At 49.2% G+C, this 13265-nt stretch overlaps 1 protein-coding gene across 3 annotated transcripts in view; it reads left to right on the forward strand.

Moving 5' to 3' along the window:
• Positions 1-13265, forward strand: part of oxr1a (oxidation resistance 1a) — a 704666-nt gene that overhangs the window by 460990 nt on the left and 230411 nt on the right. The window lies entirely within an intron of this gene.

The following is a 13265-nucleotide window of genomic DNA, read 5'->3' on the forward strand; positions in this document are numbered from 1 at the left end:
TTGAGCTGTTTACAGGGTAGCAACTAGGAGCGTCTATCTCGTAGCGTGCGTTGACTTGGGACTTATTTGGTCTGATGCAGCTGCTAGGCAGGTCTCTCTTCGGTGAGAGCCAAAGCCAAAAGAGGACGTTTCTCCCTTGGGGGATACCTTTTATACGGAAAAGGACTTTGCGCGCTTTTGGGCGGGCCTTGAACTTGGCCTCAACTAATTGGGTCTTTCCCAATCATTTGTATCGATTTTCCTGCAATACAGGAGTGGTTCCCTAACCGCTGGGCGTGTCCTGGTGACTGTCAGTCTGCTTTCTCTTGGCTTCTTCTGGCGCCAGGGAGTCTGCCTTAACATTATGTATCTAAAGGTTACCCTTTTGTCCCCGGAGATGGCTCATTAGTATGTAAATTGTTTGGTAGTTTCTGTCCTGTCTGAGAGTTTAAGGTTCTAATCCACAGACAGAGCTTGCACCTGCTTGTTTCTTAGCATTGTCCAATTTTCCCTGCATTTTTGCGGGTGTCCATTTTGTAATCGGGACGTGGCCATCCCAGATGGCTACATAGCCATAGCCCGAGGGCTGGAAAATGGGATTAGTGTAGTCCGATCTTTGTTGACTGTCGTCGACATGATAGGCTGAATGGCCTCATGTGCAATAAATGTCTACGAATCAATGGAGATCATTCTTTAGACCATTCCTCTTCCCAGAGTCTTGAACTCATCTTACAATTGGATGGTTCCTCATCTATTATGAACCGACAAGAGGAGTGGTATGCTGTGTACCACAAGGCCTGAGTCGTCGTATATCTGATTCTATCCAAGTTCTGTTACTCTGACTGTTACTCTGATGTCGTGGGTATTCTTCATGGAGAACATGTTTCAGGCCTATGTCAGAATCTTCAATCACTCCGATAACTGTACCTGATATATTTTCTTTTTTTTTTAAAGAATATTTTATTGAAAATCTTTGGTCAACCATCACAGTACATTGTGTGTCCTTTACACAATAATATAACAGTATAAATAACAATGACCTGTTTTATAAACAAAGAATAAATAATATATAACTAAAACTAAATGGCAACTGCCTTGTCTCAGATAAACACTCTCCAAAAATATGGTTTAACAATCCAATATACAATTATTTATAGCAACGACCTATACATATTATACATATATATTAATAACCCTGAGACTCCTTCTGGTTCCCCCCCCCCCCCCCCCCCCCCCCCGGGCTGCTGCTGCTGCCTTCTTCTTTTCCATTCCCTCTATCTTTCTTTGAGGTATTCGACGAACGGTTGCCACCGCCTGGTGAACCCTTGAGCCGATCCCCTTAGGACGAACTTAATCCGTTCCAGCTTTATGAACCCTGCCATGTCATTTATCCAGGTCTCCACCCCCGGGGGCTTGGCTTCCTTCCACATCAACAGTATCCTGCGCCGGGCTACTAGGGACGCAAAGGCCAAAACATCGGCCTCTCTCGCCTCCTGCACTCCCGGCTCTTGTGCAACCCCAAATATAGCCAACCCCCAGCTTGGTTCGACCTGGACCCCCACTACTTTCGAAAGCAGCTTTGTCACCCCCACCCAGAACCCCTGTAGTGCCGGACATGACCAGAACATGTGGGTGTGATTCGCTGGGCTTCTCGAGCATCTCGCACACCTATCCTCTACCCCAAAAAATTTACTGAGCCGTGCTCCAGTCATATGCGCCCTGTGTAACACCTTAAATTGAATCAGGCTTAACCTGGCACACCAGGACGATGAGTTTACCCTACTTAAGGGCATCCGCCCACAGCCCCTCCTCAATCTCCTCCCCCAGCTCTTCTTCCCATTTCCCTTTCAGCTCATCTACCATAATCTCCCCCTCGTCCCTCATTTCCCTATATATATCTGACACCTTCCCGTCCCCCACCCATGTCTTTGAGATTACTCTGTCCTGCACCTCATGCGTCGGGAGCTGCGGGAATTCCCTCACCTGCTGCCTCGCAAAAGCCCTCAGTTGCATATACCGGAATGCATTCCCTTGGGGCAACCCATATTTCTCGGTCAGCGCTCCCAGACTTGCAAACTTCCCATCCACAAACAGATCTTTCAGTTGCGTTACTCCTGCTCTTTGCCATATTCCAAATCCCCCATCCATTCTCCCCGGGGCAAACCTATGGTTATTTCTTATCAGGGACCCCACCAAGGCTCCCGTCTTTCCCCTATGCCGTCTCCACTGTCCCCAAATTTTCAAAGTCGCCACCACCACCGGGCTTGTGGTGTATTTCTTCGGTGAGAACGGCAATGGGGCCGTCACCATAGCTTGTAGGCTAGTCCCCCCTACAGGACGCCCTCTCCAATCTCTTCCACGCCGCTCCCTCCTCCTCTCCCATCCACTTACTCACCATTGAGATATTGGCGGCCCAGTGGTACTCACTTAGGCTCGGTAGTGCCAGCCCCCCCCTATCCCTACTACGCTGTAAGAATCCCTTCCTCACTCTCGGGGTCTTCCCGGCCCACACAAAACTCATGATACTCTTTTTCCGATCCTTTTGAAAAAAGCCTTCGTGATCACCACCGGGAGGCACTGAAACACAAAGAGGAATCTCGGGAGGACTACCATTTTAACTGCCTGCACCCTCCCTGCCAGTGACAGGGATACCATGTCCCATCTCTTGAAGTCCTCCTCCATTTGTTCCACCAATCGCGTTAAATTTAACCTATGCAATGTACCCCAATTCTTGGCTATCTGGATCCCCAAGTAACGAAAGTCCCTTGTTACTTTCCTCAGCGGAAAGTCCTCTATTTCTCTGCTCTGCTCCCCTGGATGCACCACAAACAACTCACTTTTCCCCATGTTCAGTTTATATCCTGAGAATTCTCCAAACTCCCGAAGTGTCCGCATTATCTCTGGCATCCCCTCCGCCGGGTCCGCTACATATAACAACAAATCATCCGCATACAGAGATACCCGGTGTTCTTCTCCTCCTCTAAGTACTCCCCTCCACTTCTTGGCACCCCTCAATGCTATTGCCAGGGGCTCAATCGCCAGTGCAAACAGTAATGGGGCCAGAGGGCATCCCTGCCTTGTCCCTCTATGGAGCCGAAAGTATGCAGATCCCCGTCCATTCGTGACCACACTCGCCACTGGGGCCCTATACAACAGCTGCACCCATCCAACATACTCATCTCCAAAACCAAACCTCCTCAGCACCTCCCACAAATAATCCCACTCCACTCTATCAAATGCTTTCTCGGCATCCATCGCCACCACTATCTCCACTTCCCCCTCTGGTGGGGGCATCATCATTACCCCTAGCAGCCTCCGTATATTCGTATTCAGCTGTCTCCCCTTCACAAACCCAGTTTGGTCCTCATGGACCACCCTCTGGACACAATCCTTTATCCTCATTGCCATTACCTTGGCCAGAATCTTAGCGTCTACATTTAGGAGGGAAATAGGTCTATAGGACCCGCATTGCAGCGGGTCCTTTTCCTTCTTTAGGAGAAGCGATATCGTTGCCTCAGACATAGTCGGGGGCAGCTGTCCCCTTTCCTTTGCCTCATTAAAGGTCCTCATCAGTAGCGGGGCGAGCAAGTCCACATATTTCCTGTAAAATTCAACTGGGAATCCATCCGGTCCCGGAGCCTTCCCCGCCTGCATGCTCCTAATTCCTTTCACTACTTCCTCTAATTCAATCTGTGCTCCCAGTCCCACCCTTTCCTGCTCCTCCACCTTGGGAAATTCCAGCCGGTCCAGAAAGCCCATCATTCTCTCCCTCCCATCCGGGGGTTGAACTTCATATAATTTTTTATAAAATGCCTTGAACACTCCATTCACTCTCTCCGCTCCCCGCTCCATCTCTCCTTCCTCATCCCTCACTCCCCCTATTTCCCTCGCTGCTCCCCTTTTCCTCAATTGGTGGGCCAGCAACCTGCTCGCCTTCTCCCCATATTCGTACTGTACACCCTGTGCCTTCCTCCACTGTGCCTCTGCAGTACCCGTTGTCAGCAAGTCAAATTCTACGTGTAGACTTTGCCTTTCCCTGTACAGTCCCTCCTCCGGTGCCTCCGCATATTGCCTATCCACCCTCAGAAGTTCTTGCAGCAACCGCTCCCGTTCCCTACTCTCCTGCTTTCCTTTATGTGCCCTTATTGATATCGGCTCCCCTCTAACCACTGCCTTCAGTGCCTCCCAGACCACTCCCACCTGGACCTCCCCATTGTCATTGAGTTCCAAGTACTTTTCAATGCACCCCCTCACCCTTAGACACACCCCCTCATCTGCCATTAGTCCCATGTCCATTCTCCAGGGTGGGCGCCCTTCTGTTTCCTCCCCTATCTCTAAGTCCACCCAATGTGGAGCGTGATCCGAAATGGCTATAGCCGTATACTCCGTTCCCCTCACCTTCGGGATCAACGCCCTTCCCAAAACAAAAAAGTCTATTCGCGAATAGACTTTGTGGACATAGGAGAAAAACGAAAACTCCTTACTCCTAGGTCTGCTAAATCTCCACGGGTCTACTCCTCCCATCTGCTCCATAAAATCTTTAAGCACCTTGGCTGCTGCCGGCCTCCTTCCAGTCCTGGACCTCGACCTGTCCAGCCCTGGTTCCAACACCGTATTGAAATCTCCCCCCATTACCAACTTTCCCACCTCTAGGTCCGGGATGCGTCCTAGCATACGCCTCATAAAATTGGCATCATCCCAGTTCGGGGCATATACGTTTACCAAAACCACTGTCTCCCCCTGGAGTTTGCCACTCACCATCACGTATCTGCCCCCGCTATCCGCCACTATAGTCTTTGCCTCAAACATTACCCACTTCCCCACTAATATAGCCACCCCCCTGTTTTTCGCATCTAGCCCCGAATGGAACACCTGCCCCACCCAACCTTTGCGTAGTCTCACCTGGTCTATCAGTTTCAAGTGCGTTTCCTGTAACATAACCACGTCTGCCTTAAGTTTCTTAAGGTGTGCGAGTACCCGTGCCCTCTTTATCGGCCCGTTAAGCCCTCTCACGTTCCACGTGATCAGCCGGGTTGGGGGGCTTTTTACCCCCCCCCCCCTTGTCGATTAGCCACCCCCTTTTTCCAGCTCCTCACCCGGTTCCCACGCAGCTGTGTCCCCCCCAGGCGGTGCACCCCCGCCCATCCCACCCCATACCAGCTCCCCCCTCTCCCCAGCAGCAGCAACCCAGTAATTCCCCCCTCCCAACCCCCCCCGCTAGCGTAATTACTCCCCCCATGTTGCTCCCAGAAGTCAGCAAACTCTGGCCGACCTCGGCTTCCCCCCGTGACCTCGGCTCGCACCGTGCGATGCCCCCTCCTTCCTGCTTCCCTATTCCCGCCATGATTATCATAGCGCGGGAACCGAGCCCGCGCTTCCCCCTTGGCCCCGCCACCAATGGCCAACACCCAATCTCTTCCACCTCCTTTCCTCCCCCCACCACCTCCTGTGGAAGAGAGAAAAGTTACCACATCGCAGGATTAATAACATAAAACTCCTCTTTCCCCCCTTCTTTGCCCCCCATACTCGCCCCACCACTTTGTTTCAAACGTTCTTTTTTTTAATAACCCGCTCATTCCAATTTTTCTTCCACGATTAAAGTCCACGCCTCATCCGCCGTCTCAAAGTAGTGGTGCCTCCCTTGATATGTGACCCACAGTCTTGCCGGTTGCAGCATTCCGAATTTTATCTTCTTTTTGTGAAGCACCGCCTTGGCCCAATTAAAGCTCGCCCTCCTTCTCGCCACCTCCGCACTCCAGTCTTGGTATACGCGGATCACCGCGTTCTCCCACTTACTGCTCCGAGTTTTCTTTGCCCATCTAAGGACCATCTCTCTGTCCTTAAAACGGAGGAATCTCACCACTATGGCTCTAGGAATTTCTCCTGCTCTCGGTCCTCGCGCCATCACTCGGTATGCTCCCTCCACCTCCAGCGGACCCGCCGGGGCCTCCGCTCCCATTAACGAGTGCAGCATTGTGCTCACATATGCCCCGACGTCCGCTCCCTCCGCACCTTCAGGAAGGCCAAGAATCCTTAGGTTGTTCCTCCTCGCGTTGTTCTCCAGCGCCTCCAGCCTTTCCACACATCGTTTATGGTGTGCCTCGTGCATCTCCGTCTTCACCACCAGGCCCTGTATGTCGTCCTCATTTTCGGCAGCCTTTGCCTTCACGACCCGAAGCTCCCGCTCCTGGGTCTTTTGCTCCTCCTTTAGCCCTTCGATCGCCTGTAATATCGGGGCCAACAGCTCCTCCTTCATTTCCTTTTTGAGTTCTTCCACGCAGCGTTTCAAAAACTCGTGTTGTTCAGGGCCCCATATTAAACTGCCACCTTCCGACGCCATCTTGGTTTTTGCTTGCCTTCCTTGCCGCTGCTCCAAAGGATCCACCGCAATCCGGCCACCTTCCTCTCCTTTTTCCATCCGTATCCAGGGGGGATTCCCTTCTGGTTCACCGCACAGTACTTTTAGCCGTTAAAATTGCCGTTGGGGCTCTTATTAAGAGCCCAAAAGTCCGTTACACCGGGAGCTGCCGAAACGTGCGACTCAGCTGGTCATCGCCGCACCCGGAAGTCTCGTACCTGATATATTTTCAAGAGTGACTCCAATTCTACGCTAATAAAGTTAATACCAATATTGTGCAAGTCGATACTGAATGCATTCCAACAGCCACAACCATCTTCCTTTGTACCAGGTATCACTCCAGACAGTGGAAAGTTTTCCCCTGATTCCAATTGCCTTTTACTGGGGAAGCTATAAGCAGTGCAGGTTGGATAGCAGTGGTGCCAGAAAGCTATGACTGCAGTAATGAACGAATGGTACCTAGAATGAGGGGGTTGTCTCATGAACAAGCTGGGCTTCTTTTCACTGGTGTTTAGAAGAGTGAGGAATGACTCGGTTGCAGTATATAAGATTGTTTTATTAGGGTTGACAATAACAAGAACCCATCAAAATTCAGAGACACAACACAATCCCCACAGTTCGACATTCCCCCCCACCCCATTGGCAACGAACAGGTCCTCAAACAGGGACTAAGCAAAATAATTTTGCCCAGAACCCCCCTCCAAGTCCCGAAAGGTGGACTTAATCTCGCCAGTTTAAGAAATTCTGCTACATCCCCCTACCACGCCGACACCCTCTGTGGTTCCACCGACCTCCACTCCAGTAAATTCGTCGCTAGACGATCAGCGTTGCAAAAAACCATTGCGCCAGCCCCCTTCCCCTCCAGCAGCTCTGACATCCCAAAGATCACCACCAGAGGCCCCGGCGACATCTCCACCCCGAACATCTTTGATAATGTTTCAAATATCGGGCCCCAGAACCCAACCAATCGTGGACATGACCAAAACATGTGAACGTGATTTACCGCCCCCCCCTCCCCATGTTTGCTGACAGGGCACATTGGTTGCTCAGGCCGAAGCCTAAAACGAATGTGCCACCAAGGGTGGTTATAGTCTGCTTTCACAGCTACCATGTGAAGGAGACGGTTTAGAGCTGGTCAAAGCAGCGATGTGATATGAAGTGGGAAGTGACGGTGGAGCTGGCAAGAATTCGAGCTTCCTTTGGACGGGTGAATGCAGCATTGTACAGCAGCAGAGTGAGATTTGGAGTGGTCTGCCGAGCGAAGCTGAGAGTGACGCACAATTCAAAGGACTTTTATTTTGAGGCGATGGAGGCAGCGGAGGCGTTTGTTAAGGCTGAAGGAGTGGGACTGAGATGAGAGTTAGGACTTGGACTAATCATAATGTTATTGGCCAGGGTTTAGAGAACACCAAAGTATATCATGGTGTTCACCTGACCTACAACTGTTTATAGATCTTGGTCATGAGGAGCACGAGGGCCTGCCTACTTTTCAGGTGTTCTGCAACAGAGCCTTAAGCAAAGTAAAAACCAGAATCATCACCCAGCTCCACCCACACAATGACATCACTGCAGCCATTTGAGAAGACGAACAGTTCTTAAAGGGATAGTCCCATGACCATAATAATCTTTATTAGTGTCGCAAGTAAGTTTACATTAACACTGCAATGAAGTTGCTGTGAAAATCCCTTAGTCGCCTGTTTGGGGACACTGGGAGAAGTCAGAATGTCCAATTTACCTAACCAGCACGTCTTTCAGGGAGGAAACCGGAGTACCTGGCAGAAACCCGTGCAGACTCCGCACAGACAGGGTGGTGGGGATGGCGATTTGTGTTTTTCTTAGGGTTTTTGATTTGATTGGGTTTTTGTTTTCTGTCACTTGAATGGGCTGGAGGAGGGGGGGGGAAGGTTTGTTTACATGTATTCTGAGTTTTGTAGGATGGTGTTCAGCATCATCTCTGGGGTCTTGCGTGTGGACGTGGAGCCCAGTCTCCTAGAAGCCATATTCGAGGTGCCGGGCCGGTCGGAGCTGCAGGCAGGTGCGGGGGCAGGTGTTTTAGCCTTTGCCTCGTTGCTTGCTCAAAGGTGGGGTGGAGGTCAGCTTCTTGTTGGGGTGGAGGTCAGCTTCTCCATCCTGTGCCTTGGCGTGGCAGGGGACCTGCTGGGGTTTATGACCCCGGAATAGGTGAAACTTGCCCTGGCCGGTGGGGGGGGGGGGTCAGGTCATGTGTTCTACAATTGTTGGGGTTTGCTTATCATGCATTTTTGGGAGTTGGTTACCGTTGCCTGTTGAGGGAGTGGCGTTTGATGGGTTGTTGTAAATTGTAAAACTGTTCAAAATTTGTGGAATAAAAGTACCTTTTTTTAAAAAAAAATTAATTTTAAAAAGAATTCTGGGCATTAGGCAGTAAACTAAATGACAGGTCTTCTTGGGTTGCTATGTCTGGATTACCACCAGTGCCATGTGCTAACGAGTACTGAAATAGGAGAATAGCACAGATGAATGTGTGGCAGAGTTGGTGCAGGAGGGAGGGTTTAGATTCCTGAACCACTGGGTTCATTTGTGGGGAAGGTGGGACCTATGCAAGTAGGTTGGTCTCCATCTGAACCAGAGCGGAACTAACATCCTAGTTGGCGGGTTTGCTAGAGCTGTTGGGAAGAGTTTAAACTAATTCAGCAGGGCGAGGGGACGCAGACTGTTAGCAGAATAGGGACACAGCTTAACACAGAAAAGCAGTCAAGTCAGAGGGAATACAGAGGTAGTAACTTTCAAGGGAGTAAGGCAAGGCTGGGTGGCCTCTATTTTAATGCCAGGAGTATTACAAGTAAAATGGATGAGTTAAGGGCAAGGATTGACACATAGAATTATGATATAGTAGCCATCATGGAGACGTGGTTGAGGGAGGGGCAGGATTGGCAGCTCAACATCCCGGGATGTAGAATCTTCAGGCGGAACAGAGGAGGGGGTAAAAGAGGAGGAGGCGTTGCATTATTAGTTAAAAGAGTCCGTTACTGCAGTGAGGAGAGATGATATTTTAGTGGGGCATCAAATGAAGCTTTGTGGGTAGAGCTTATGAATAAAAAAGAGACCGCTACATTGCTAGGTGTTTATTATATACTCCCAGATAGTCAGCAGAAAATTGAGGGGCAAATATGTGCGCAATTTGCAGAGGTATATAAAAATAATAGGGTAATTATATTAGGTGATTTCAACTTTCTCTGCATTAGTTGGGACAGTCACCACGTTAAGGGCTTAGATGCAGTGGGGTTCTTGAAATATAGATAGGAAAGGTTTTTAACTCGATATGTAGATGGTCCAACAAGGGACAGTGCAGTGCTGGACCTTATTCTGGGGAATTAAGTCAGACAGGTGGTTGATGTGATGGTGGGGGAGCGTTTTCGTGATAGCGACCATAACATGGTACAATTTAAGCTTGTTATGGACCAAGAAATGGACAAGTTGCAAAAAGGGTTTTGGATTGGGGGAGAGTGGATTTTAGTAAAATAAGGCAGGATCTGTCCAAGGTGGACTGGAAAGAGTTACTTGTGGGAAAATCTATAGAGGAGCAGTGGGGGAAGTTCAAAAAGGAAGTGGGAGGGTACAGACCCAACATGTTCCCTCTAGGCTAATAGGGAGGTGCAACAAGCCCAGAGAACCATGAATGACCAGAGACATTCAGGACACGATGAAAAGGAAAAGAGAGGCTTTTAGCAAGTACAAGGGGAGCAAATCAAAGGAGGCATTAGTGGAGTACAGAAAGTGCAGGATGGAGCTTGAGAAAGCATAGAGCAAAGAGGGATATGAGAGAGCTCGAGCTGGTGAAAGTAGAGAAAAACCCAAGATATTCTATTAGTATATCAGTGGGAAGAAGATAACCATGGACAGAGTAGGGCCCATGACCAGTTAGCTGACCTCCTATGGTGGGGAAGTTGCTGGAATCGATCATTAAGGAGATGACTGAACATTTGGAAAGACAAAGCTTAATCCATCATTGTCAGCATGGTTATATGAAGGGTAAGTCATGCTTGACAAATTTGCTTGAGTTCTCACTATAGCCGCCCTCGGTGGCTCCCCTGCTCTCGGCCTCTACCTTTAAACATCGACATGCCCGATCCACCTCTGGGCCTTTTCACCGATCCCCCTCATCCACCAGCTTTTGCCAACATCTTTGAAAAGCAGGCCGTGGCACTCATTTCCTTCACCCCTTCCGGCAGGCCTACAATATGTAGATTCTGCCTACAATATGTAGATTCTGTCACCAGGACTGACTGTTCTGGTCATCCACCTTTATTTTCAACTCTGTTATGACAACCTGGGCAAATGCACGGTCAGTCCCAGCCCCAAGACCCCGGAGTCCCAACATAAGTGAATTAACCAATAATTTGTGTATTTTCCTGAGGTCTTTAACCCTTGACTGCTCTAATGAGTTACAGGCACCAGATTTATAAGTTAAACATTAACAAACTGTTTATTTATAGCCAGAGTAAAAGATGAACATATAATGGTCTACTAGTTTACCTATTCCCAAAACCTGCCCCACCCTCCACCCAGGCGTGCGCACGGTGAAGAGGGTAGGAAAGGTTAGAAAATAACGGATTAAGAGGTATGAGAGATTTGAACATCTTCGCTGTTGAGGTTTTTGTAGGCGGTGATCTCTTCAGAATGCAAGGTGTTGCAAGCCATCGGTGAGTTTGTATTTTTAAGGGCTACCTTCCATTAGAACACCTGGACTGTAGGTCTTCCTTTGGGGAAATCGCCTTCACACAGGAGATTCAGGTCTGTGCAGTTATATCATGCGGCCACCAGATGGACCCTGTCTCCCTGAGATATTACTAGAGTTCTCTACCCTAGTTTACAGCACATTCTACATCCAGCCTGCCTTTCAACTGCTTGCCTGGTCTCTGTGCAGTGATTCTGGCTGCATCTTGAAGAATGTGCTTAGATAGGACATTTCCCAGCCATTCCGACAAAGGACTAAACTGTTACAGACTTTGGGGGGTGTTTCAGGAGGGACGATGGAGAAACTGCTTGAGGCCTTTAAAACCAGTAGTCCCTTTCACAGGTCTGGCTACTGCCTGCAGTTTTGTCTTGAGAAGGTGGATGTGGAAAGGATGTTTCAATGCGGGTGAGTCCAGTCTAGAGGGCCAGGTTTTAAAATTAGGGGTCGCCCTGTAGGACAGAGATGAGGAGGATTTTTTTCTCTGAGGTTGTGAGACTCTCTGACTCAGAAGGCGGTGGAAGTAGCGTCACTGAATATTCTTAAGGCAAAGGTAGGTAGATTGTTGTTAAATTAAAAAATTAAAGTTTATCGAAGTTCAAATACATCGGCCATGATATTGGATGATTGAGCAGGCTTGAGGGACTGAGGGCCAACTTCGGCTCCTATTTCCTATATTCACAATCCTATATTCCCACCAACCATCAATCACTCCCATGCCTGACAAGTCGTTGGGCACGATCTAACGGAAAAGTTTCTAAATGTGGAATTGCCAGGTGTTTCCTGACGACCAAACTGGTGACACTGCTCTGGTATCTAATGCCAATTAGGGCCGGTATTGATGCCCACAGGCTTCAAGTCAGAATTGACTGTCCCGCCAGCTGATTCACCTGGACCGCGCCCGGCAGCTCCCTGCTAATGAGAGGTAGCAGTACTTAAACCAACCCCGCAGGGCAAACCCCAGACAGTAAGCAGCTATGCCTCCAAGGAGACACGCACCACGATTCGGAGATGCTGTCATAGCTAGACTGTCAGTCAAGGTGGGGTCCAGACGGGATACCCTGGAGAATCGGCCATTATGTAGAATTGGCACCTGCTAGCAGGTGGAATTCCATGCATGAAACAAACCTCCATTGAAGTTGTCTTATGAATGGGGTACAAATGTCTCCACTAGGTTGCACTGTTTTTCAAGTAATACAAAGTCAGCCAGATGAACACAAGATCAAAGATTTGAAATATAAATTAGGTTCAGTTTGAATGAAGTGCCAGATTTTGTGGTTCAGTGGTCAGGCAACAGTCTGGTAGTGATCTCTGTGGCGTAAACTTCCTGACAGCATTTACGTTTGGGACCATGGGAATCACTGATCAGTATTTTGTGCAGCTGAAACGAGGTTTCTACCCCATTTTGTTGTCTGTGCGTAAAGGCCTGCATTTCTTTAAGCTTTTGTGATTTTTAAAAAAATATCTGTTCATGGCATTTTAATCTGTACACCAGGACTCCAGACCTCTACATCAAACGGGGGCAATGGGTGCTCGTGGGGGGAATTAATCAAAGAATATGGTGCAGCCAACCTTCCCTTCTTAAATGCAGGTTATGTTTCTTGAGGTAAGAAAATAGAACAGGAGGGTAAATGGCGTGTTCCAGAGTTACGAATGTGACGCTTGTCAAGTATTGGTGGAGATAGAGACAGCAGGGGGCCATCACCCTCAGTTGGTGGCACCCTCAGTTGGTGGCACGGTAGCACAGTGGTTAGCACTGTCGCTTAACAGTTCCAGAGTCCCAGGTTCGATTCCTGGCTTGGGTCACTGTCTGTGCGGAGTCTGCACGTTCTCCCCGTGTCTGCGTGGGTTTCTTCCGGATGTTCCGGTTTCCCCTCAGTCCAAAGATGTGCAGGTTAGGTGGATTGGCCATGCTAAATTGCCCTTAAGAGTGGGGTTACTGGATTATGGGGATAGGGTGGAGGTTTGGGCTTGTGTACGGTGCTCTTTCCAAGGGCCGGTGCAGATTTGATGGGCCGATGTCTCTGTAAATTCTATGATTTGTCTATGAGAAGCAGAGGTCAGTTCTCAAATTCTAGACTGAAGAGCCCGACGAGTGCTACAAGAGAGCTAATGACCTCCACATCAGTGAAGTCACACGGGATCTGAGGTGAGCTGGCAAGATGGATACAGAACTGGCTTGGTCATAGAACACAGAGGGTAGCGGTGGAAGGG

Source organism: Scyliorhinus torazame, chromosome 11, assembly GCF_047496885.1.
Source record: "Scyliorhinus torazame isolate Kashiwa2021f chromosome 11, sScyTor2.1, whole genome shotgun sequence".
Lineage (NCBI taxonomy): Eukaryota > Metazoa > Chordata > Chondrichthyes > Carcharhiniformes > Scyliorhinidae > Scyliorhinus > Scyliorhinus torazame.